At 43.7% G+C, this 27,015-nt stretch overlaps 1 long non-coding RNA gene across 1 annotated transcript; it reads left to right on the top strand.

The window, feature by feature from the left end:
• The first annotated feature begins 719 nt into the window (after positions 1–719).
• On the top strand, positions 720–25,584 carry LOC124018199. Its single transcript, XR_006835588.1, has 3 exons — positions 720–1,228; positions 23,747–23,838; positions 24,183–25,584. It is a non-coding gene; the product is annotated as an uncharacterized LOC124018199 (long non-coding RNA).
• The last annotated feature ends 1,431 nt before the right edge of the window (positions 25,585–27,015 follow it).

The raw sequence follows: 27,015 nt of genomic DNA, 5'->3' as shown, positions 1-27,015 counted from the left end.
TACATGGGAGGCACAATACTGTGTGTCTGCAGGTGTCTGTCTGGTCAAAACCAGTGATACAGTTGCCCCTCCACCCTCTGGTGGGATGGATCATATCTACAGAGAAACCTAGATTCAAATACTTAGATTTGTGTGTATTGGGTATTTGTTGTGAAATTGTTAGAGATAGAGAACTATCGACTCTACAACCACAAGCATTTCTCTACACCTGCAATTATATATTCTAAACACATGTATGTGACCAATAAAATGTGATTAGATTTTGATTTGAAATTAACATCCTATTTATCAAAGGTGCTTTTGGCTGGGGTGACTCCAAAGGATTTGAATGAGTTAAAAGTCCATATTTATACAGAAACACTAAACCATTATTTTGATTTATTAAGAACAAGTTGATTGACAAAGTCATGAAAAAATTGAAGAATTGAATAAACCACATTTTGGCTATGATAAAATATATGTCTCTGGTGTCAAAATGATCCATGTTAGAACTATGGTTCAATTTAAATATGTAGTGGGTGTAAAGTTTGTTTTAAATTCTCACTCATTAAACACGTATCAATCAACACATGCTTCTCTTTGAACGACTTAATAAACTTAATAAATGAAAAATGTACTTTTGGTTCCTCAACTGCGTTGCCCACAACAGTCAGCAAATTGTGATGTGCGTCTTTTAGGTTCAGGCGACGCTGCCAGTGTGACGTATAATCTAGTGGACGGGACGCTCCAACAAAAACAGCTATTCAGACACCTCGGTAGCTTTCTAGCATAGCTACAACATTCACGCTCTTCACGCTGTTTTTGGTGTATTTTAGTCTCTGTGAATTAAACACACATCTGTCGTATGTACTTGTTGGCCCATTTAATTATATATTTACGTTGTTTGTCAGCTAGCTGGTTTGCTAGGTTAGCTTAGAACTAGGCTAGTCGCTAGCCCCGGCCATGAGGTCACTAAGCTACTCTCCTCCTGATAAAGAAGAGGAGGTCTGCTGGACGGAGAAAGAAGCTCCGGTCAAAGAGGAGGAGGAAGAGGAGGCTGTTACAATACAAAAACAAGTAGAAGGTGAGGCTGAGAAAGACGTTTCAGTGAAATAAGAGGAAGACGCGTTCAGAGTGAAGGAGGAGGAGGAAGAGAAAGAGGAAGATGCCGTTTTGGGAGTGAAAGAGGAGGGGGAGATGACTGTCACATTGAAAGAAGAAGAGGATGTTGGAGATCTGTTTAACACCAGTAAGTACCGTCTCTGCAGTCGTTGAACCAATATGCAGTAAAGGGGTTCTACAATTTAATGTTGTTCTGTAGGAATGGCTGAAGCTACACTGTAACGTGTAGAGCATCAAGAGTGGACCATCAACAAAATGTTAACAATTGATCAAATGCAGTTGCAAATGAGAACTTGTTCTCAACTAGCCTACCTGGTTAAATAAAGGTGAAAAAAAATCTAATGACAATGCCTGAAATACTGTAGTCCTCAATATCTCCTATTAGATTAGCCCAAGATGTAGTCTTAAAGGGGCAATCAGCAGTTGTTACATCAATTTTGCAGCTTGATGAAATGTACCCATCTGTTTCTTGAAGAATTCACTTATAAATGCCTCAGGAGCTTAGATCAACTGTCGTACCCCACCAGAACCCAGAATATAAGCTTTAAAAAAAATGTTTGTCATTAAATATAAACAAACACTGTATATCCTCAAAACATGGTTAAAACTAGAATGTTGATATCATGGAGGGTTGCATTTTTCCAGCCCCATCCCTCAGCTTTTTACCGAAATGGGCAGGGAGTACGCTTTGTTATTGTTTCTACTGCTGATTGCTGCCCCCGTTACTCCTCAAGGTCCAAGGACTTTATGTTATTTTCAGAGGTAGACTGGCTCTGGCAGCTATATTAGTCCAATAATCCACCTAAATGTGAATTGTTTCTTAATTGCGATACATTTCTAGAAACATAAATCGCTGTACTTTCATATCACATCGAAATAATTTCACACAACACTTTCATATCACATCAATATAGGTAACCAGTCACGATGCCACAAAAGGTAAACCAAATTTGTTTCTCGTCATTTCTCCTTTCTTCAGGCTTCTTTTTCTTCTTTGGACTTTATATGGCGGTTGGCAACCAACTTTAAGGTGCATTACCAATTGGACTGGAGTGTGGACCTCAGTTGATCTTTCAATCACCTACGTGGGTATATACCAAGACAGTCATGAGGAGGGCACAACAAAACCTTTTCTCCCTCAGGAGACTGAAAAGATTTTGCATGGGTCCCCAGATCCTCAAAAGGTAATGCAGCTGCACCACCGAGAGCATCCTGACCGGTTGCATCTCCACCTGGTATGGCAACTGCTCGGCATCTGACCGTATGGCACTACAGAGGGTAGTGCGAACAGCCCGGTACATCACTGTGGCTAAGCTTCCTGCCATCTGAGGAAAGCCCACAAAATTGTCAGAGACTCCAGTCACCCAAGTTTTAAACAGTTTTCTCTGCTTCCGTACGTCAAGCGGTTCCGGAGCGCCAAGGACCAAAAGCCTCCTCAACAGCTTCTACCCCCAAGCCATACAACTGCTGAACACTTCATAAAATCGCCACTAGACAATTTACATTGACCCCCCCCCCTGCTTTGGTTGTTTGTTACCTACATTTACATTTACATTTAAGTCTTTTAGCAGACGCTCTTATCCAGAGCGACTTACAAATTGGTGCATTCACCTTATGACATCCAGTGGAACAGTCACTTTACAATAGTGCATCTAAATCTTAAAGGGGCGGGGGGGGGAGGGAATACTTATCCTATCCTAGGTATTCCTTAAAGAGGTGGGGTTTCAGGTGTCTCCGGAAGGTGGTGATTGACTCCGCTGTCCTGGCGTCGTGAGGGAGTTTGTTCCACCATTGGGGGTCAGACCAGCGAACAGCTTTGACTGGGCTGAGCGGGAGCTGTACTTCCTCAGTGGTAGGGAGGCGAGCAGGCCAGAGGTGGATGAACGCAGTGCCCTTGTTTGGGTGTAGGGCCTGATCAGAGCCTGGAGGTACTGAGGTGCCGTTCCCCTCACAGCTCCGTAGGCAAGCACCATGGTCTTGTAGCGGATGCGAGCTTCAACTGGAAGCCAGTGGAGAGAACGGAGGAGCGGGGTGACGTGAGAGAACTTGGGAAGGTTGAACACCAGACGGTCTGCGGCGTTCTGGATGAGTTGAAGGGGTTTAATGGCACAGGCAGGGAGCCCAGCCAACAGTGAGTTGCAGTAATCCAGACGGGAGATGACAAGTGCCTGGATTAGGACCTGCGCCGCTTCCTGTGTGAGGCAGGGTCGTACTCTGCGGATGTTGTAGAGCATGAACCTACAGGAACGGGCCACCGCCTTGATGTTGGTTGAGAACAACAGGGTGTTGTCCAGGATCACACCAAGGTTCTTAGCTCTCTGGGAGGAGGACACAATGGAGTTGTCAACCGTGATGGCGAGATCATGGAACGGGCAGTCCTTCCCCGGGAGGAAGAGCAGCTCCGTCTTGCCGAGGTTCAGCTTGAGGTGGTGATCCGTCATCCACACTGATATGTCTGCCAGACATGCAGAGTTGCGATTCGCCACCTGGTCATCAGAAGGGGGAAAGGAGAAGATTAGTTGTGTGTCGTCTGCATAGCAATGATAGGAGAGACCATGTGAGGTTATGACAGAGCCAAGTGACTTGGTGTATAGCGAGAATAGGAGAGGGCCTAGCACAGAGCCCTGGGGGACACCAGTGGTGAGAGCGCGTGGTGAGGAGACAGATTCTCGCCACGCCACCTGGTAGGAGCGACCTGTCAGGTAGGACGCAATCCAAGCGTGGGCCGCGCCGGAGATGCCCAACTCGGAGAGGGTGGAGAGGAGGATCTGATGGTTCACAGTATCGAAGGCAGCCGATAGATCTAGGAGGATGAGAGCAGAGGAGAGAGAGTTAGCTTTAGCAGTGCGGAGCGCCTCCGTGATACAGAGGAGAGCAGTCTCAGTTGAATGACTAGTCTTGAAACCTGACTGATTTGGATCAAGAAGGTCATTCAGAGAGAGATAGCGGGAGAGCTGGCCAAGGACGGCACGTTCAAGAGTTTTGGAGAGAAAAGAAAGAAGGGATACTGGTCTGTAATTGTTGACATCGGAGGGATCGAGTGTAGGTTTTTTCAGAAGGGGTGCAACTCTCGCTCTCTTGAAGACGGAAGGGACGTAGCCAGCGGTCAGTGATGAGTTGATGAGCGAGGAGAGGTAAGGGAGAAGGTCTCCGGAAATGGTCTGGAGAAGAGGGGAGGGGATAGGGTCAAGCGGGCAGGTTGTTGGGCGGCCGGCCGTCACAAGACGCGAGATTTCATCTGGAGAGAGAGGGGAGAAAGAGGTCAGAGCACAGGGTAGGGCAGTGTGAGCAGAACCAGCGGTGTCGTTTGACTTAGCAAACGAGGATCGGATGTCGTCGACCTTCTTTTCAAAATGGTTGACGAAGTCGTCTGCAGAGAGGGAGGAGGGGGGGGGGGAGGAGGAGGATTCAGGAGGGAGGAGAAGGTGGCAAAGAGCTTCCTAGGGTTAGAGGCAGATGCTTGGAATTTAGCGTGGTAGAAAGTGGCTTTAGCAGCATAGACAGAGGAGGAAAATGTAGAGAGGAGGGAGTGAAATGATGCCAGGTCCGCAGGGAGGCGAGTTTTCCTCCATTTCCGCTCGGCTGCCCGGAGGCCTGTTCTGTGAGCTCGCAATGAGTCATCGAGCCACGGAGCGGGAGGGGAGGACCGAGCCGGCCTGGAGGATAGGGGACATAGAGAGTCAAAGGATGCAGAGAGGGAGGAGAGGAGGGTTGAGGAGGCAGAATCAGGAGATAGGTTGGAGAAGGTTTGAGCGGAGGGAAGAGATGATAGGATGGAAGAGGAGAGAGTAGCGGGGGAGAGAGAGCGAAGGTTGGGACGACGCGATACCATCCGAGTAGGGGCAGTGTGGGAGGTGTTGGATGAGAGCGAGAGGGAAAAGGATACAAGGTAGTGGTCGGAGACTTGGAGGGGAGTTGCAATGAGGTTAGTGGAAGAACAGCATCTAGTAAAGATGAGGTCGAGCGTATTGCCTGCCTTGTGAGTAGGGGGGAAGGTGAGAGGGTGAGGTCAAAAGAGGAGAGGAGTGGAAAGAAGGAGGCAGAGAGGAATGAGTCAAAGGTAGACGTGGGGAGGTTAAAGTCGCCCAGAACTGTGAGAGGTGAGCCGTCCTCAGGAAAGGAGCTTATCAAGGCATCAAGCTCATTGATGAACTCTCCGAGGGAACCTGGAGGGCGATAAATGATAAGGATGTTAAGCTTGAAAGGGCTGGTAACTGTGACAGCATGGAATTCAAAGGAGGCGATAGACAGATGGGTAAGGGGAGAAAGAGAGAATGACCACTTGGGAGAGATGAGGATCCCGGTGCCACCACCCCGCTGACCAGAAGCTCTCGGGGTGTGCGAGAACACGTGGGCGGACGAAGAGAGAGCAGTAGGAGTAGCAGTGTTGTCTGTGGTGATCCATGTTTCCGTCAGTGCCAAGAAGTCGAGGGACTGGAGGGAGGCATAGGCTGAGATGAACTCTGCCTTGTTGACCGCAGATCGGCAGTTCCAGAGGCTACCGGAGACCTGGAACTCCACGTGGGTCGTGCGCGCTGGGACCACCAGATTAGGGTGGCCGCGGCCACGCGGTGTGGAACGTTTGTATGGTCTGTGCAGAGAGGAGAGAACAGGGATAAACAGACACATAGTTGACAGGCTACAGAAGAGGCTACGCTAATGCAAAGGAGATTGGAATGACAAGTGGACTACACGTCTCGAATGTTCAGAAAGTTAAGCTACGTAGCAAGAATCTTATTGACTAAAATGATTAAAATGATACAGTACTGCTGAAGTAGGCTAGCTGGCAGTGGGTGCGTTGTTGACACTACACTAATCAAGTCGTTCCGTTGAGTGTAATAGTTTCTACAGTGCTGCTGTTCGGGGGCTAGCTGGCTAGCTAGCAGTGTTGATTACGTTGCGTTAAAAGAACGACAATAGCTGGCTGGCTAACCTAGAAAATCGCTCTAGACTACACAATTATCTTTGATACAAAGACGGCTATGTAGCTAGCTATGTAGCTAGCTACGATCAAACAAATCAAACCGTTGTACTGTAATGAAATGAAAATGTGATACTACCTGTGAATGCGACCGGGTTGTTGAGTTCTATTCAGAAGACGTTGGCTAGCGTTGGCTAGCTAGCAGAGTCTCCTACGTTAAGGACGACAAATAGCTGGCTAGCTAACCTCGGTAAATTAAGATAATCACTCTAAGACTACACACTCTAAACCTAAACAACGCATAGTCACTACGCCCCCACATTCATGTACAGATTACCTCAACTAGCCTGTACCCCCGCACACTGACTTGGTTCCGGTGCCCCCTTTATATAGCCTCCACACTGATTCGGTACCTGTGCCCCCCCCTCGGTACCGGTGCCTCATTATTCTCATTGTGTTACTTTTTATTATTAACTTTTTATTTTAGTCTACTTGGTAAATATTTTCTTCTTCTTCAACTGCTCTGTTGGTTAAGGGCTTGTAAGTAAAGCATTTCACGGTAAAGTCTAAGTTGGTGTCTTGACGGATTTGTAAAAATGCTTTGTAAGTAGGGAAACCTGCAAAATCGGCAGTGTATCAAATAGGTCGATTAGAAAGGCCTGCTCGCAGAAGTGTTTGACAGTGATGAGTGGTGGTTGTTTGACCGCGGACCCATAACGGATGCAGGCAATGTGGCAGAGACCGCTGAGATCCTGATTGAAAACAGCAGAGGTGTATTTGGAGGGCAAGTTGGTCAGGATATCATCTATGAGGGTGCCCATGTTTACGGATTTAGGGTTGTACCTGGTGGGTTTCTTGATCATTTGTGTGAGATTGAGGGCATCTAGCTTGGATTGTTGGACGGCCGGGGTGTTAAGCATATTCCAGTATAGGTCACCTAACAGAACGAACTCTGAAGATAGATGGGGAGCAATCGATTCACATATGGTGTCCAGGGCACAGCTGGGAGCTGAGGGGGGTCTATAACAGGGGGCAAAAGTGAGAATTGTTTCTAGAGATTCATTTTTTAAATTAGAAGCTCGAATTGTTTTGGCATGGACCTGGAAAATATGATAGAACTACGCAGGCCATCTCTGCAGTAGATTGCAACTCATCCCCCTTTGGCAGTTCTATCTGGATGGAAAATGTTGTAGTTGGGGATGGAAATGTCAGAATTTTTGGTGGCCTTCCAAAGCCAGGATTCAGACAAGGACATCAAGATTGGCGGAGTGTACTAAAGCAGCGAGTAAAACAAACTTCAGGAGGGGGCTTCGGATGTTAACATGCATGAAACCAAGGCTTTTACGGTTACAGAAGTCAACAAATGAGAGTGCCTGGGGACACGCAGGGCCTGGGTAAACCTCTACATCACCCGAGGAACAGAGGAGTAGGATGAGGGTACGGCTAAAGGCTATCAGAACTGGTCGTCTAGTGCGTTGTGAGCAGAGAATAAAAGGAGCAGATTTCTGGGTGTGGTAGGATAGATTCAAGGCATAATGTACAGACGGGTGCGGGTACAGTGGAGGTAAACCTAGGCATTGAGTGACGATAAGAGATGTAGAACCTCTGGAGGCACCGGTTATGATAGGTGAGGTCACCGCATGTGTGGGAGGTGGGACAAAAGAGTTCTCTGAGCCATGTTGAGTGGGACTAGGAGCTCCGCAGTAAAATAAAACAATGATAACTACCCTAAACAACAGTATACAAGTTATATTCACAGAGAGAGGCATAAAGCAATCACAGGTGTTGATTGGGAGAACTAGCTCAGACAACAACAGGTAAGACAACAACAACAGGTAAAAGGGCAATGAATGGGCAGAGAGGGTCAGATAAACAAATAAAATTGAGACCCGTGATTAATGAACAATCCAGCAGGCATCAGCTACAGTATGTAGCCAAGTGATCATAGGGTCCAGTGAACAGGAATATATGAAACAGGGAAGCTGTTAGGTAGTCGTTACTACGCTAGCAGTGAAATGCTCCTGGCTCGAGGCTAACTGGTGCTAGCTTCGGGACAACGGCGTCACAACGTCCTGCAAAGGGCGTTTGAGGGCACATCGGAAGGAATTACGTCGGCAGACCAGTCATGATGGATTGGCGGGGTTCCGTGTTGACAAAGGGTCCAGGCCAATTGGCAAAAGAGGTATTGTAGCTGGAGTAATTTTGTTTGCTAGCTGGGAGATGCACCTGGCTCGGGGCTAACTGGTGCTAGCTTCAGGACAAGGGCGTTAGCCACTATAGCCACTCTGGTGCAAAGGTCCAGAGCTCACGGCAGGAATCCGGTGATGAAGTGGCTTCTAGTCGTCTTGGTGAAGTGTCTGGGAGGCATCAGCTGTGTAGCCGAGTGATCAGGCTGGGAGATGGGCCTGGCTCAAGGCTAGCTTCGAGGCTGGGCCACTCGGTAGCAGCTAGCTAGCTGTGATTATCCGGGGTAATGGTCCAGAGCTTACAGCTGGAATATGGTGATGTAGTGGAGAAAAACAGTCCGATATGCTCAGGGTTGATATTGCGCTGTGCAGACTGGCAGGTATTATCCAGGCCAAAAGCAGCTGGTGTCTGAGCTAAAAAGGCAAAGGCCACTAAGCAGTGGCTAACAATGACTAAATAGCTAGTAGCTAATTAGCTGGTTAGCTTCTGATGGAGGTTCTAGCTATAAGGTCTAAAAACAAATAGCAGATCCGTATCACATTGGGTGAGGCGGGTTGCCGGAAGGTATATTTAATTTAAACATGGAAAAAGAGATTGAAATATTTTGCAATATATACAAAAAAATGACGAAAAAAAAAATGTAACATTTACAACTCCTAACACGTCATACTGCTACCCCATCTTGGATTGCAAGATGACTCAGTTAAAAAACATTGGATATATCAAACTCTGAAATTATTTAGTATTTCTGTGCCCACAAACTGTTTTCCCAGCGTAACTTAATTAAGGAGCCACTAAATGATACGCAGGTCGAGTGCATTTCAGAATAGAAAAAGACTGTCCCACCAGGGCCAAACAGGTGTTCTACCTCGTTCCCCTCCTTCAGGGAACAGTAATTACAGTGTTAGGTTCTAATTAAATAACTCACGAACACTAGAGAACCTTAACCAAGTTTAAATATTCCCAAAGAGTCGTTACAGCTGTAATTCAGACAAAAACATGTTCTCAACATCACAAGTAAATATACCCCACTTTGGACACTCCTTCTCTCCAATCCTTACATCTGCTGGTTCGACAGGAAGAGGGTAACAGGATACTAAACCCTTATTACTCCCTTCAGGGGATCTGACCTGACCTCCTGACCTCAACCCCTCCTCCTCTGCATTCCTTACATCTTCTGGTTCGACAGGAAGAGGGTAACAGGATACTAAACCCTTATTACTCCCTTCAGGAGATCTGACCTGACCCCCTGATCTCAACCCCTCCTCTGCCTAATCCACAGATGTCCATCCACTTCCCCTATAGCAATCCTGTTATCTCCTCCCATCCACCCAGTACATTCCACAGCCACTCTGTCTTTCTACAGATCTCACTCCTGTATATACTCTGCGTCTGATCTATCATGTCTTTAATATCTCAATGTTCAAAGTTTAGAATCCAACAGTCAAAGTTACACTCCCTTTCAGTCGGTCAACTTCGGTAAAACATACTATGGGAAAATACAATCATTTCCCATGCCGATCCAAACGGACACTAAATGAAACGGCCCCTGGCAGACCACCCAGACCTTACCCTGCAAGATGCGTCAGTTTTGTCAATATATTCACTGTCTTTTGTTTGAAACACTCCTGTCAATGTTGAGTAAGGACGCACACCTAACTACGCATATAGAAGTAGGACTAGTCTACCTGGCCTGCGCGCAAATGTAGGCCTATAAATGTGCCCATTTGGGGATGTCTGATAGTATTTCTCATTGTCTTAACGCACTTCCACTAATGAGCTGTGGAGCTTCTCAAAGTAATTTTTATTCACCTCAAAGTCTAATCAAAATCAATTACGTATGACAATAGTTCCTCAGAGTATTTTTGTAAAATATTTCCACTCTGCATGAAAGGAAAAAGTGTAATTCTCTGATTCAGTGGAAATGGCATAAAATACCTGTTACTTCTTAACCTTTGCATAACTAGCGAACAGCTGTGTCTGTCCCGAACTCTCTGGCGCGGGGAACTCGTGTTTGAGGGGCCCAGGATATTTTATACAATGTCGCAAGCTTGCTATCACAAGTTTCAGAGGACCCAGTTGGAAGTTGATATAATGTTTCAAGTTTGTTGTAGACAGGCCATGAGCAGCCAATGTGATTTATTTTTATCAGGATATTTTCTACCTGCAGGCTGCAATGTTTTTATTTGTAATGTAGGCAGTTTTTTTACATAGTTGGCAATGGCAATAAAAGTTACTTTTAGATTTGTATAATTTTCATTTAAATTTAGATAGAATGTAGATTAATCACAGACAATGATTTTGAGATACTATTATAAATTAAACTGTTCCACAAAAATGTGCATATGAAAATCATAACTGGCACGCAGATCGATAGAAATGGTAAGATACATTGTCACTCTAAATGGAAAAGTTTGATGACCGCTGGTGTAGTTAACTACTGAACACTTCAGGAGCTTAACGGCAGAATTTACAAAGCCCAGGAGCGGGAGGAGGGAAGAGTTTTTCTCGGTTATATTGATGACTGGCTCCCTCGAGTAACTTGTGTATCTGTAATTATTTAATCAAACAGCATGCTTAAAGCATCAGACAAGTTGCGCACATATAGGTGATTTTATTAAAACACACGGAGCGATTTGTAGAAAGAACAGATAAGAATTTGTTCTTAACTGACCTGCCTAGTTAAATAAAGGTTACGTTAAAATAAACAAAATAGTATTTTTTGACAAACCATTTTTACAAATCCGTCAAGGCAACAACTTTGAATAATGGGAATTGATGGGAAATGATGTAAATACATCACTAGCCACTTTAAACAATGCTACCTTATATAATGTTACTTACCCTACATTATTCATCTCATATGCATATGTATATACTGTACTCTACATCATCGACTGCATCCTTATGTAACACATGTATCACTAGCCACTTTAACTATGCCACTTTGTTTACTTTGTCTACACACTCATCTCATATGTATATACTGTACTCGATACCATCTACTGTATGCTGCTCTGTACCATCACTCATTCATATATCCTTATGTACATGTTCCTTATCCCCTTACACTGTGTATAAGACAGTAGTTTTGGAATTGTTAGTTAGATTACTTGTTGGTTATCACTGCATTGTCGAAACTAGAAGCACAAGCATTTCGCTACACTCGCATTAACATCTGCTAACCATGTGTATGTGACAAATAAAATTTGATTTGATTTGATTTGATTTTGATTTGAGAAGGGTTTAAAACAAAGGTTTCAAACCAATTCATGAATGTAATTGGATCTAGGTATGTTTCGCATTGGCTGAATATTATACAATGACTTATCAACAGCTCTAATAATTTGACCCCCACAGGAAATTTACACGGGCAATTCTAGAATATACTATACATCCTAGACACCTGGTTAAACTATCATTATGACATCATGGATGAATTCTAGAATATACTATATATCCTAGAAACCTGGTTAAACTATCATTATGACATCATGGATGAATATATTATATAGCCTAGAAACCTGGTTAAACTACCATAATGACATCATGGATGAATTCTAGAATAAACTATATAACCTAGAATTCTTTTTAAAACAATAATTTTGACCTCATGGATGGCCAGTCTTTGTATTCATAGTGTAGTGAACTCAGGGGATAGCCTGAAGGTTGCGACAATAGCTTTCTCTATAAATTTAAGAGTGGTTACATTTTTCCTCCCCCCATCCCTCAGCTGTTTACCAAACCAAGTTTCTGAGCAGCCATTTTGTTGCGGGTTTAAAAAATAAACACATCAATCAATCTGCAGTTCAAACACTGTTTTGATAATAAGATGATGGGGTTGGAGAAATGTAACTACAGACAGACAGACCCATGGATGCAAGGACTGAACATCCATGATATCAACATTATAGTTTTAACCATGTTGATGCTATACAGTGTTGGTTTATGTTTACATTGTTTCTCGACATTGGATTAAAAAAAGCTTATTTGGAGTTCTGATGGGCTACAACAGTTGAACTAAGATCATGAGCCATGTGTTCTATTCTTCAAGAATCAATGGCTATATATAAATCCTTAAAAAAAAAAATGTATTTAGCAATTGCATATTTCCCCTTTAACGCCACACATCAGTTCAACAACTGCTGAGATTGGTATTTAAGACAGTACTTACTAGTATTAATCAGGACGCGGTTTCTCAAAAACATCTTACGGCTAATTTCATCGTTGGATGCATTTGGGAAACCGGCCTCAGACATCCAGTTTCCTCCTCGTTCCCCTTTTTCGATGTGACAGTCATCTCCCCATCTCCCCATCCGAGGTGTCTGACTAACTGTGGGGAGGTGCCAAGATGGCTGCTTGAACAGATGCTTTTTTACCGAGCTCCGTACCAAACTTCAGAAAGATTGTGAAATAAAAAAAGTTTAGTCATTATTTTTTATTTTTTTGTTCAAGATATAAGACCTTTCCTGTGACTGGAATGATACTTGGATCATTTATTTCAGCATGTCCATGCAAAGTCGTGACAAAAAAAGAAAGGAAGAAGTTAGCCGTTCTATTGCTAATCAACAAGAGAGAAACGTGCTTATAGACAACTGCCATAACTACGCTTCGCCTATGGATAATATCATGCTTTCGAATGCAGAAGATGACGAATTCCCCTCTTTACCGGTTACTCCGTGCAAACCTCCACCCTCCAAAAAACCCAACATGAACTCTGACATCGTGGCTACCCTCTCCTTACTCATCAACTCCAGGTGTGACGCCATTGAGAAAATGGTAGGCGTGAACACCATGGTTATCGAAGGCTTGAAAAAGACTGTGGAGTTTGCATGTGGTGAAATTAATGATATGAAAACGAGAGTGGCAAAAGTTGAACAAAATGTGGAAAGGGTGGAAAAGAATAACAATGTCTACCATAGACGTCTCACTGATCTGGAACAATACACAAGAAAATGGAACCTGAGACTCTACGGCTTGCCGGAGGTGGAGAATGAAGATATGCGAGGAGAGGCTATCCGTATCTGCCAAGAAGTTTTGCCTGCAAGAAGCAACAGCAAAATGATTCAAGACCCAGGGGTATCATCATCCTATTCACTACCAGATTCTACAGGGATGCTGTCTGGAAAGCTGCTAGGAAGAACGCCTTCCTTCAGAGCCATGGTATGCGTTTCGCCGAGCATCTCAGCCCGGAAGACATAGAAAAAAGGAACAAGTTGTGGCCAACGATCAAGAAAGCACGAAGTGAGGTGAAGGCTGCTTACTTTGTCGGAGGTCGAGGTTTCATCAACGGTTCAGAAATCCATATTCCTCCCTAAAATCTCACTAGAAGGAACAGGTTGATGGTGTCAGCCATGGTATTCTAATTTTCCTTATGTGGTTTACCTAACAAGCATCAGGTGACTATTTTACAGGAATACTCAGGTATTTCAATTCATTAGTTTGTTCTTGTATGACCAGAAGTCCTATTTTGTTTACAAACTTACGAAGAAGATTGAAAGCTGAATTTATGTTTTATGTATACAGTAACTAAGATACTGTTTTAAATGGCATACAGGTCTGCTTTGACTTTACACAGTTATTGTTCTATTTAGTTATTAATACTTATTTCCAAAAAAGTTCTTAGGAACGTTTATATGTAAAACATTTTGTTATTCAATTATTTTATGATCAGTTTTCATATGTACTTAAAATAGTAGGTACCCTTTTATTTAAATTATTATTTGTTGTTTTATTTCTCAGAATAGTTCCTGATTACACTAAAGAGGGTTTTTAGTCTCTCTTACTACAAGAACCCTTGGTTTGGTCTTGAACATCATTTCCAGTTGAGTTGAATTTCAAAGGTTATGGAATAAGCTATTTTCACTTTAAATTGACTTAAATGGTGCAGATCTCGGTTCCTTATCGTTTACGTTCACTGCTCCTACGTCTTTGACTCATCTTACTGGAATTCCGAGATGGCATAGCAGTTCAGACGTCTTTTGTCCTCGTCTTGTCGTGTCCTGTATATATATATATATTTACAACTTTTTTTCACATACATTTTTTTATATTTTCCATCAACTCATCTTCAAAACACTCTCCTGCAACCCGCCTCACCAATTTATATTTATAAATAAGTATTATTTACCTCAAATCTGCAATCCTCCAAGAAGCTAGCCAGAAGCTAGCCAGAAACTCCAAGAAGCTAGCCAGAAGCTAGCCAGAAACTCCAAGAAGCTAGCCAGAAGCTAGCCAGAATACTCCAAGAAGCTAGCCAGGAGCTAGCTAGAAGCTAATCAGAAGCTAGTTCAGAAGCTAGTTAGCTTCTTTACTGGCAAATCGTTAGTATTCAGCTAACCACGGTTTGTGGTCATCAGCTATCCTTTAGCTTGAAAATCTATCGCCAGTTTTGTACGGCGCAGCGCGGCTCGGAACGGAACATACCGGACCAATTTTTCTCTCCATGTCCTTGGATTTCAACTGCTCTCTGGACATTCATTCCCGGATCTCACAGCTAGCCAGCTGCTATCCGTGTGTCTATCTGCTCTCGTCGATTCCGGAGCAAACATCAATTACTCCGGAGCTGGCCAGCTCCGTAAATCACTCCTGAGCTCCGTCAATCACTCCTGGGCTGCAGTCACCTATCCGGACCCGTTTTACTACCTACGCGGAGCCCCACCGGGCCTTCACAACTGGACTGCCGACGTTGTCTACCCGAAGGAGATCTGGCTGGCTCCTCCGTCTCGACGTTACCTGAACGCCCATCTGCGGCCTACTAACCGTTAGCTGTCTTACCGGCAGCTCTCAGAATAGACAATCGGACAATTTATTTATTTTTATTATTATTATGTTTATTCTTGGGCCTCTATAACTATATCTATTGTTTTTATTTTATTTTTGTTGTTGTGTGATTTGGACTAATTCCCTCTACCACACGGAACCCCACTAATCTACTGACGGAACGCAAGAGGTGGCTAACAACAGACCCCCTTCCTATGCTAGCTTGCTACCGATGTCCTGGCTAGCTGTCTAAATCGCCTTGACCCCGAAACCAACCACTCCACTCTCTGGACTCTTTTGATCACTCGACTAAGGATGCCTCTCCTTAATGTCAATATGTCTTGTCCATTGCTGTTCTGGTTAGTGTTTATTGGCTTATTTCACTGTAGAGCCTCTAGTCCTGCTCACTATACATTATCCAATTTATTAGTTCCACCACCCACACATGCAATGACATCTCCTGGTTTCAATGATGTTTCTAGAGACAATGTCTCTCTCTTCATCACTCAATACCTAGGTTTACCTCCACTGTATTCACATCCTACCATACCTTTGTCTGTACATTATACCTTGATGCTATTTTATCGCCCCCAGAAACCTCCTTTTACTCTCTGTTCCAGACGTTATAGACGACCAATTCTTATTGCTTTTAGCCGTACCCTTATTCTTCTCCTCCTATGTTCCTCTGGCAATGTAGAGGTGAATCCAGGCCCTGCAATGCCTAGCTCCACTCCTATTCCCCAGGCGCTCTCTTTTGATGACTTCTGTAACCGTAATAGCCTTGGTTTCATGCATGTTAACATTAGAAGCCTCCTCCCTAAGTTTGTTTTATTCACTGCTTTAGCACACTCTGCCAACCCGGATGTTCTAGCTGTGTCTGAATCCTGGCTTAGGAAGACCACCAAAAATTCTGAAATTTTAATTCCAAATTACAACATTTTCAGACAAGATAGAACGGCCAAAGGGGGCGGTGTTGCAATCTACTGCAAAGATAGCCTGCAGAGTTCTGTCCTACTATCCAGGTCTGTACCCAAACAATTTGAACTTCTACTTCTAAAAATCCACCTCTCTAAAAACAAGTCTCTCACCGTTGCCGCCTGCTATAGACCACCCTCTGCCCCCAGCTGTGCTCTGGACACCATATGTGAACTGATTGCCCCCCCATCTATCTTCAGAGCTCGTGCTGCTAGGCGACCTAAACTGGAACATGCTTAACACCCCAGCCATCCTACAATCTAAACTTGATGCCCTCAATCTCACTCAAATTATCAATGAACCTACCAGGTACCCCCCCCAAAGCCTTAAACACGGGCACCCTCATAGATATCATCCTAACCAACTTCCCCTCTAAATACACCTCTGCTGTCTTCAACCAAGATCTCAGCGATCACTGCCTCATTGCCTGCATCCGTAATGGGTCAGCGGTGAAACGACCTCCACTCATCACTGTAAAACGCTCCCTGAAACACTTCAGCGAGCAGGCCTTTCTAATCGACCTGGCCGGGGTATCCTGGAAGGATATTGATCTCAACCCGTCAGTAGAGGATGCCTGGATATTTTTTTTAAATGCCTTCCTAACCATCTTAAATAAACATGCCCCATTCAAGAAATTTAGAACCAGGAACAGATATAGCCCTTGGTTCTCCCCAGACCTGACTGCCCTTAACCAACACAAAAACATCCTATGGCGTTCTGCATTAGCATCGAACAGCCCCCGTGATATGCAGCTATTCAGGGAAGCTAGAAACCGTTATACACAGGCAGTTAGAAAAGCCAAGGCTAGCTTTTTCAAGTAGAAATTTGCTTCCTGCAACACTAACTCAAAAAAGTTCTGGGACACTGTAAAGTCCATGGAGAATAAGAACACCTCCTCCCAGCTGCCCACTGCACTGAAGATAGGAAACACTGTCACCACTGATAAATCCACCATAATTGAGAATTTCAATAAGCATTTTTCTACGGCTGGCCATGCTTTCCACCTGGCTACTCCTACCCCGGTCAATAGCACTGCACCCCCAATAGCAACTCGCCCAAGCCTTCCCCATTTCTCCTTCTCCCAAATCCATTCTGCTGATGTTCTGTGGTCCTTCTGTAGCTCAGTTGGTAGAGCATGGTGCTTGTAACGCCAGGGTAGTGGGTTCGATCCCCCGGGACCACCCATACGTAGAATGTATGCACACATGACTGTAAGTCGCTTTGGATAAAAGCGTCTGCTAAATGGCATATATTATTATTATTATTATTATTATTATATTATTATTATATATTATTATTATTATTATATTATTATTATTACTGAAAGAGCTGAAAAATCTGGACCCCTACAAATCAGCCGGGCTAGACAATCTGGACCCTTTCTTTCTCAAATTATCTGCCGAAATTGTTGCCACCCCTATTACTAGCCTGTTCAACCTCTCTTTCGTGTCGTCTGAGATTCCCAAAGATTGGAAAGCAGCTGCGGTCATCCCCCTCTTCAAAGGGGGGGGACACTCTTGACCCAAACTGCTACAGACCTATATCTATCCTACCATGCCTTTCTAAGGTCTTCGAAAGCCAAGTCAACAAACAGATTACCGACCATTTCGAATCTAACCATACCTTCTCTGCTATGCAATCTGGTTTCAGAGCTGGTCATGGGTGCACCTCAGCCACGCTCAAGGTCCTAAACGATATTTTAACCGCCATCGATAAGAAACATTACTGTGCAGCCGTATTCATTGATCTGGCCAAGGCTTTCGATTCTGTCAACCACCACATCCTCATCGGCAGACTCGACAGCCTTGGTTTCTCAAATGATTGCCTCGCCTGGTTCACCAACTACTTCTCTGATAGAGTTCAGTGTGTCAAATCGGAGGGTCTGCTGTCCGGACCTCTGGAAGTCTCTATGGGGGTGCCACAGGGTTCAATTCTTGGACCGACTCTCTTCTCTGTATACATCAATGAGGTCGCTCTTGCTGCTGGTGAGTCCCTGATCCACCTCTACGCAGACGACACCATTCTGTATACTTCCGGCCCTTCTTTGGACACTGTGTTAACAACCCTCCAGGCAAGCTTCAATGCCATACAACTCTCCTTCCGTGGACTCCAATTGCTCTTAAATACAAGTAAAACTAAATCCATGCTCTTCAACCGATCGCTACCTGCACCTACCCGCCTGTCCAACATCACTACTCTGGACGGCTCTGACTTAGAATACGTGGACAACTACAAATACTTAGGTGTCTGGTTAGACTGTAAACTCTCCTTCCAGACCCATATCAAACATCTCCAATCCAAAGTTAAATCTAGAATTGGCTTCCTATTTTGCAACAAAGCATCCTTCACTCATGCTGCCAAACATACCCTTGTAAAACTGACCATCCTACCAATCCTCGACTTTGGCGATGTCATTTACAAAATAGCCTCCAATACCCTACTCAACAAATTGGATGCAGTCTATCACAGTGCAATCCGTTTTGTCACCAAAGCCCCATATACTACCCACCATTGCGACCTGTACGCTCTCGTTGGCTGGCCCTCGCTTCATACTCGTCGCCAAACCCACTGGCTCCATGTCATCTACAAGACCCTGCTAGGTAAAGTCCCCCTTATCTCAGCTCGCTGGTCACCATAGCATCTCCCACCTGTAGCACTCGCTCCAGCAGGTATATCTCTCTGGTCACCCCCAAAACCAATTCTTTCTTTGGCCGCCTCTCCTTCCAGTTCTCTGCTGCCAGTGACTGGAACGAACTGCAAAAATCTCTGAAACTGGAAACACTTATCTCCCTCACTAGCTTTAAGCACCAACTGTCAGAGCATCTTACAGATTACTGCACCTGCACATAGCCCACCTATAATTTAGCCCAAACAACTACCTCTTTCCCAACTGTATTTTATTTATTTATTTATTTTGCTCCTTTGCACCCCATTATTTTTATGTCTACTTTGCACATTCTTCCATTGCAAAACTACCATTCCAGTGTTTTACTTGCTATATTGTATTTACTTTGACACCATGGCCTTTTTTGCCTTTACCTCCCTTCTCACCTCATTTGCTCACATTGTATATAGACTTGTTTATACTGTATTATTGACTGTATGTTTGTTTTACTCCATGTGTAACTCTGTGTCGTTGTATCTGTCGAACTGCTTTGCTTTATCTTGGCCAGGTCGCAATTGTAAATGAGAACTTGTTCTCAACTTGCCTACCTGGTTAAATAAAGGTGAAATAAAATAAAAAATAAAAAATTACTACAGTTTATACTTTTATATAATCTTTGTTGTCTTTGTCTATATCTCTTAATGCTAGGGGGTTACGAAACAGTGTGAAGCGCAAGGCCTTATTTTTATTTGCTAAACAATTTCGAACAGATTTTTGCTTTTTTCAAGAGTCTCACTAAATTTCGGCTGATACCAACTTCTGGAGGTCACAGTGGGGCAACGATATTTGGCTTTCCCATGGATCTGAACTGGTGTCACTACAATGATAAATTCCTTTGGTGGTAATATTCTACACTTGGAATGTGACCCCTTTGGTCACTTTATTTGTCTTGTGATCAGTTACAATGACATTACACTTATTACTGTAAACTTCTACGGGTACAACACCAAACATGAGAATGATGAGTTGCTTGAATCTATAGAGAAACATACTTCATTGGTTATCTAAATTTCCCAATTCGTTATTATTGATAGGAGGGGACTTTAACATTAAAATAGATAATTCAACTGATAGATGGCCCCCAGGTAGGCCAACCATTCAGAATTTGGGTTTAATACTTTTTATGGAAAAGTTTGATCTTACTGATATATGGAGAGAGAGGTTTCCGGCCGAAAGATCATTCACTTGGAGTAACAAAACAGGCTCCAGACAATCCAGAATAGATTTTTGGCTTATATCCAAATGTATTGATAGTGAGTGTGTTACTACAAATATTTGTACTACTCCCCTCACAGACCATAAGGCTATTTACATTGATATCAAAATATTTACCCCTGATACGAACCTTGGTAGAGCATCCTACTGGAAGCTAAATAGCTCATTATTAAATAATGATATAGTTACATTTGAGGTTAAAGATCTGCTCTCACACTTTTGGGAAAGGGCTTGTGAAGAAAAATCTTATTGCAAGAACTGTGAGCTCTTTAAATTTGAGTTGTCCAAATATCTTAGAAAATATGGTAGTAATCTTGCTAAGACCAGAAGAGCTGAGGAGGAAAAGGTGATCATTAAGATAACTTCCCTTTCTCAGAGGTCCCCAGCTAACCTCTTGGGGGAGGAGAAGATGGAACTAATTGAGTTACAAAATAAACTGGATAATATATATAAATTAAAAGCAGAAGGAGCCTTTATTAGATCTAAGTAAAAATGGATTGAGGAAGGAGAACAGAATTCATCCTATTTCTTTAGACTTGAGAAATTTCACTCTAAAAATATCACTATCCATAAGTTAAACATTGATGGTGTTATTACAGATGACCAAAAATGAATCGCTAAATACTGCAGCAATTTTTGCAGAAATTGTATAGCTCTACGTACTGTCAGGAATCCACAGATATGTTTTTTTAACTCACTGAATAATGTTCACTCTATCAGTGATATAGAATCTAAACAGTGTGATGAACCCATCAAAGTTGAAGAGATTATAGAGTCTATCAAACATCTAAAGAACAATAAATCGCCAGGAATTACATCATATTTTCTGAACAAGTAGCTCCCTTCCTATTTGAAGTCTTTTTAGAGAGTATTAAAAACAGTGTTCTCCCTCCTACAATGAATGAGTCAGGGGTTAATAACACTTATACCTAAACCTAAAAAAGAAGTGTTGCTCATCGATAACTGGTGTCCAATTTGTCTTCTTAATAATGACTTTAAGATTTTAGCCTCACTACTTGCAAAAATAATTAAAGAAGTCCTGGATGCAATCATTGATGAGGAACAGACATATTTCTAACAATGTCAGACTAGTATTAGACGTACTTGACTACTCAGACCTAATAACTGAGGATAGCTTCATATTATTTTTAGATTTTTATAAAGCATTTGACACAGTAGAGCATCAGTTTCTCTTCCACTCCCTTGAGAAACTTGGCTTTGGGGATATTTTCTGTAAGGCTATTAAGACTCTCTATGCAAATGGTAACAGCTCTATCAAATTGAAATATGGCACCTCACCTAGATTTGAGTTAAAGAGAGGAATTAGGCAAGGTTGTCCTATCTCTCCGTACCTGTTTTTATTAATCACCCAACTTCTTGCAAATTCTTTAAATAATAGTCCTGTACAAGGTATTTCCATAGCTGGTAAAGAAATTTTTATAAGCCAGCTGGCTGACGATACTACACTTTTTCTGAAAGACGCTAACCAAATTCCCATATCGATCAATGTGATACAATCCTTTTCCAAAGCGTCTGGTCTATATCTTAACATTAAGAAATGTGAACTCATGGCTGTCAAAGATTGTGTGACACCTTCATATTATGGTATTCCAGTAAAAGAAGAACTTACATATTTAGGCATAACCATTACAAAGGATCAGAAGTCTAGAGGCTTACTAGATTTTAACCCTCTTATTAAAAAACCCCAGAAGAAACTAAATCAATGGCTACAGAGGGACTTATCTTTAAAAGGTAGAGTCCTAATAACCAAGGCTGAAGGTATCTCTAGACTAACATATGGTGCTCTATCTTTATATCTTGACCGTAAAATAAGCAAGGAGATAGACCAGATGCTTTTCAACTTTCTTTGGAGAAACCGTACCCATTACATTAGGAAAACTGTTGTAATGAACACTTATGAGAATGGTGGACTGAATTTTTTTCTTTAAATAATACTTTTAAGATCAATTGGATAAAACAATTCCTAAGAAGACCCACTTCTATCTGGAATTTTATTCCTCATCATGTCTTCTCTACATTTACATTACATTTAAGTCATTTAGCAGACGCTCTTATCCAGAGCGACTTACAAATTGGTGCATTCACCTTATGACATCCAGTGGAACAGCCACTTTACAATAGTGCATCTAAATATTTTAAGGGGGGGAGGGGAGGGTGAGAAGGATTACTTTATCCTATCCTAGGTATTCCTTAAAGAGGTGGGGTTTCAGGTGTCTCCGGAAGGTGGTGATTGACTCCGCTGTCCTGGCGTCGTGAAGGAGTTTGTTCCACCATTGGGGAGCCAGAGCAGCGAACAGTTTTGACTGGGCTGAGCGGGAACTGTACTTCCTCAGTGGTAGGGAGGCGAGCAGGCCAGAATCATCACGTTTGGGTAAGAAAACCACCGAAAATTAAGTCATTACAACGCAAACTCCAAATTAACTCCATAATATCGACAGAAACATGGAAAACGTTGTTTAGAATCAATCCTCAAGGTGTTTTTCACATATCTATCGATGATAAATCATTCATGGCAGTTTAGTTTCTCCTCTGAAGAAATAGAACATGCATGGACCTAGAGATTTCACAATTTCGACGCAGGACACCGGGCGGACACCTGGTAAATGTAGTCTCTTATGGTCTTCCAATGATATGCCTACAAATACGTCACAATGCTGCAGACACCTTAGGGAAACGGCAGAAAGTGCAGGCTCATTCCTGGCACATCTCACAGCCATATAAGGAGACATTGGAACACAGCGCCTTCAGAATCTGGGGCATTTCCTGTATGAAATTTCATCTTGGTTTCGCCTGTAGCATTAGTTCTGGGGCACTCACAGATAATATCTTTGCAGTTTTGGGAACGTCAACGTTTTTTCTTTCCAAAGCTGTCAATTACATGCATAGTCGAGCATCTTTTCGTGACAAAATATCTTGTTTAAAACGGGAACGTTTTTTATCCAAAAATTAAAAGAGCTCGAAGAAGTTAAGAACAAATTCTTATTTTCAATGACGGCCTAGGAACAGTGGGTTAACTGCCTGTTCAGGGGCAGAATGACAGATTTGTACCTTGTCAGCTCGGGATTTTAACTTGCAACCTTTCAGTTACTAGTCCTCCCCAATTGGGATCTAACCTCATTGATCTGTCAGTAAGCTATGTTTACATGGGTATTGGGATCTTACCTCATTGATCTGTCAATAAGCTATGTTTACATGGGTATTGGGATCTCAGCTGTAGTATAATCCAGCAAAGCAGTCCTACCAGCTAAAAGTGTAATGAACCTTGTCTGATAGCCAATCAACCGTGTCCTGAGCCTGTCGCCTGCAGTCCGCAGAGAAAAGTTGGTCTTTTTTTTCTCGTAAAGTTACACTGGGTACATGGGTCACATAAATAATTACCATCCAGCACATTGTCTAGGAAGGTACTGTTCCTAGTGGTGCTAGAATGGTTTGTTAGGGCTGACAATCACATTGTTCCTAGGCCGTCATTGTAAATAAGACTGACTTGTCAATTTAAATAAAGGAAGAAAAAAGGGAATATGTATAATTGAACTACAATGACCACAATGCACTGCGTGTCTACTTGTCTTGTCTGTTTACTTTACACCTGCTATGTAAAAGAGACAGAAGAATGCACAATGGTCAATGCTATCTGAGATTCTTGGGACATCTCTACCCTAAACCCTAACCTTAACCCCTACCGTAACCATTTTAAATGTCAACTTGAACAGGCTAGGGACGTCCCAAGGATGTATCTCTACCTAAAATACATGATCTAAGTGATTGATAGTTGGTATTCAGCAGTCATAAACCCTTATTTACTTTAATGAACTACTAAATGAGGGATTTTGTTAGACAACAGACAGCATCTCTAAACTTTATTGAGTGACTTATCCATTCATCCGTCCATCCCTCCTCAGCCTTTCTCTCCTCTGAAGACCCAGTGAGGGTGGAGCTCGGTCAGAGAGCTGTTGAGGGACTGGTTAGGAAGAACACTTCTACAGCCAGAGAGGTGAGAGGTCACACATGGTTTAGATGGTAAATATTTATGTCCCCTTAGTTGTTCTTTGTTATTATGAAGGTAATTTGTGTCAAATGTACTTTTCCCCACATCTCTTACATTGCTTATGCATATTCAGAGGCCAGACTCAAATTCCGAACACAATGCGCATCCTGGCAGATCTACACCTAATGCGAACACATTGTGATTTCTGTGCATCCAAACCTAATGCAGCTTGGAGTGATCAGATGACAGAAAGTCACATTTAGGCGCCACGTGTAACTGAGGCCATAGATGCTCCATATCCATTACTTTGAGTGTTTTATTTAATGACTAAATGTGTTTCTGTGTTGCAGGGGCAGTCAAGAAATGGAACAGCAAGGCCACAGAACGACATAAGCAGAGCTGTGGGAGACCACCTCAAGCCCCTGGTAGAGCCGGGGGTGGTGTTTACCATTCCTTCAGCAGGCTGGAAAAGTGTAATTGATTATTTTTTTCATACTAAGATGGACCAAGAGTCTGTTGATTGGTCGGTCATTGGGTTAATTTGTTTCGCAATATGTTAAAATCAAATCAAGCTTTATTTACACAGCACATTTCAGACATGGATCGAACGCAATGGCTTCATTAGAAAAAACTAATAACAACTGAAAGACTCTTGAGCATTCTAAGGAAATGTCATTGATTAAAATATGACCAATTGGATTTAATATCCAACCTAAAATATAAGCTTGTTTTTAAAGGAGTTCTAAAAGACTCTGGGGGTGTCCACTGACGAGTAACAATAACTGGGACCTAAAAGACACCCACCATGAGACCCACCCAATCTGCCCAAGAAGAGGCAAAAAAAAAAAACACACAACAAACTTTAAGACAGGACGCAAACCAAAAAGGTGGTTAAAATAATTTATTACAATCAATACCATTCATACTATTACAAAATCATAATTCTCATTCATTCTTAATTAATTCTATTTACAAAAACATCAAACAAAAACAAACCTCAGGGGAGCATCGTCCCTCCCCGTCATACCTAACCAATACCTAACCCTTTCCCCATCTCCCCTTCCCTAATCTATCCCCTTACCAACACTCCCAGCCCTAAACCCCCTTTCCACCTCTCCTGTGCTGCATGCTTCCCCCACTTCCTCTCCTCCCTCTTCATCCTCCCCCTCAAATCACCTTCCACCCTTCTCACTATCCCTTCCACCCCCCAATCTCTCCCTGTCTTGACTAAATTCTGCCTGGCTTCCCACAGTCCCTTTTTAAAGAGACTCATGAGAAGCCAGAGCAGAAACCTGTCCCTATCCGTTCCCTTTGCTCTCCCTACGCCTCTCTCTAGCCTATGTCAAAACAAAATCACTCCTAACCACACCTAGCATCACCCGTGCCCTAGCCCAGACTAGTCCGGCAAAGGCACAGTCCCAGAAGGCATGGCGCACAGTCTCCTCCCTGCCACAAGAGAATCTTGGACAGGTGGGGGATTGCACCAAACTATACCGGTACAAGATGGAAAGTACCGGCAAACGCTTATGAAGGCTCAACCAATTCAGGTCCTTGAGCCCGTTGTCCAGGCCCCGCGCCTGCACTCCCTCCCAGACCACTGACGAGATGCCCGCTACGGGCGCAGGACTCTCTGCCTGCCTGACCTCCTCGTACAGGTGCCTGTGGTCTAAACCTACTCGGGCAACTTCAACCTCGGGGTGCGCACGCAGCCACTTGGCCGCATGACCAAAGTGCCACGGCAGCTGTTCCGCCCGAGGACCCGCGTTAGACCACACCATTACGCTTCTCGCCTGATACGAGAAGAACACCCGCAGGAGGTAACCGGACGGGTGTATCACTGGCTGAGCAAGCTCTGCTAACAAGAAAGAAACAAAAATTGAGTCCAGCTTGAGGGGGAAATGTGGTACCCCCCTACCTCCCTCCCCGATGGGACAGATCATGCGTGCCCTGGCGACCCACTCGCACCTGCCACTCCACATAAACTGAAACACAAGCCTCACTAGAGGCCTCCTCAGACAAGCCGGCAATGGGTAGATGTACGCCAAATACAAAAGAGACGGCAACACATCCACCTTTAGGACCAGGACTTTGCCCATAAAAGACAAATACCTAGCCTTCCACATTGCTAGCTTCCTCTGTACCACTGCGATACGCATGTTCCAGTTTAGCGTCGCTGAGCCGGAGGTCTCAAAATGAACCCCGAGAATCCTCAGGGCCCCTTCACAGAGAGATAACCCCCCAGGCACATCCGTTCTACCGCGCGCCATCTTCCGAAAAACTTGAAGGAAGACTTTGCATGGTTCAGAACTGCTCCCGACACTCGGGTGAAATCCCCAAAGATGGCAAGGGACCTTGTCAGGCATGAGTCCTTGCACAACAGCAAGGAAGTGTCGTCGGCGTACTGCGTCATCTTAACACGCAGCCCACCACTTCCAGGGATCAACAAGCCTTCCACCCCTGTGTCTGCCCTAATGGCAGCCCCCAGAGGCTCCATGTACAGAACGAAGAGGAGAGCCGAGAGTGGGCATCCCTGCCTGACCCCAGACGAGAGGTCAAAAACGTCACCTAAGTGACTATTTACACTAACTCGACACCCCGCTCCGACATATAAAGTACGGATCCATCCTATAAACTTCCTAATCCTAATCTACCTAACACCCTGAATAGAAAAGATCTATTCACGCGATCAAAAGCTTTCGCCTGATCTAGCGCTGCTACCATTAAAGGCAGCCCTCTATCTTCAACCCAAGTGATGGAATCCCTGATCAACTGTAGGTTCCATCTTATAGAGCGGCCCTCTACCCCGCACGACTGATCCTCGTGGACGACGTAGGGAAGGGCTGTGCGCAACCGGTCTGCTAAAACCTTTGCAAGAATCTTGTAATCTACGCACAGCATGGTCAATGGCCGCCAGTTGCCAAGGTCAGTTGCTTCCCCCTTCTTATAAAGAAGTGACAGCACACCAACAGCCATTGATCCCCCCCGGGACCCCCGTCTCAAGGTCCCGGGGGGGACCATCAAGTATACCCCAAAACTTGAGGTAAAACTCAGCCGGCAGCCCATCCATCCCAGGCACCTTCCCTTTTCCCATCCTCCTAAGAGCGCTCTCAACCTCTTCTAGTGAGATCTGGGCCTTCATCACGTCTCTAATGTCCTCTGGCAACCGCCGGGACAAGTGTTCTA

The sequence above is a fragment of the Oncorhynchus gorbuscha genome, unplaced genomic scaffold (genome assembly GCF_021184085.1).
Source record: "Oncorhynchus gorbuscha isolate QuinsamMale2020 ecotype Even-year unplaced genomic scaffold, OgorEven_v1.0 Un_scaffold_428, whole genome shotgun sequence".
In the NCBI taxonomy this organism is placed as follows: Eukaryota; Metazoa; Chordata; class Actinopteri; order Salmoniformes; family Salmonidae; genus Oncorhynchus; species Oncorhynchus gorbuscha.
The sequence above is the reverse complement of the archived record's forward strand: the minus strand, read 5'-3'. Positions and strand labels throughout refer to the sequence as shown.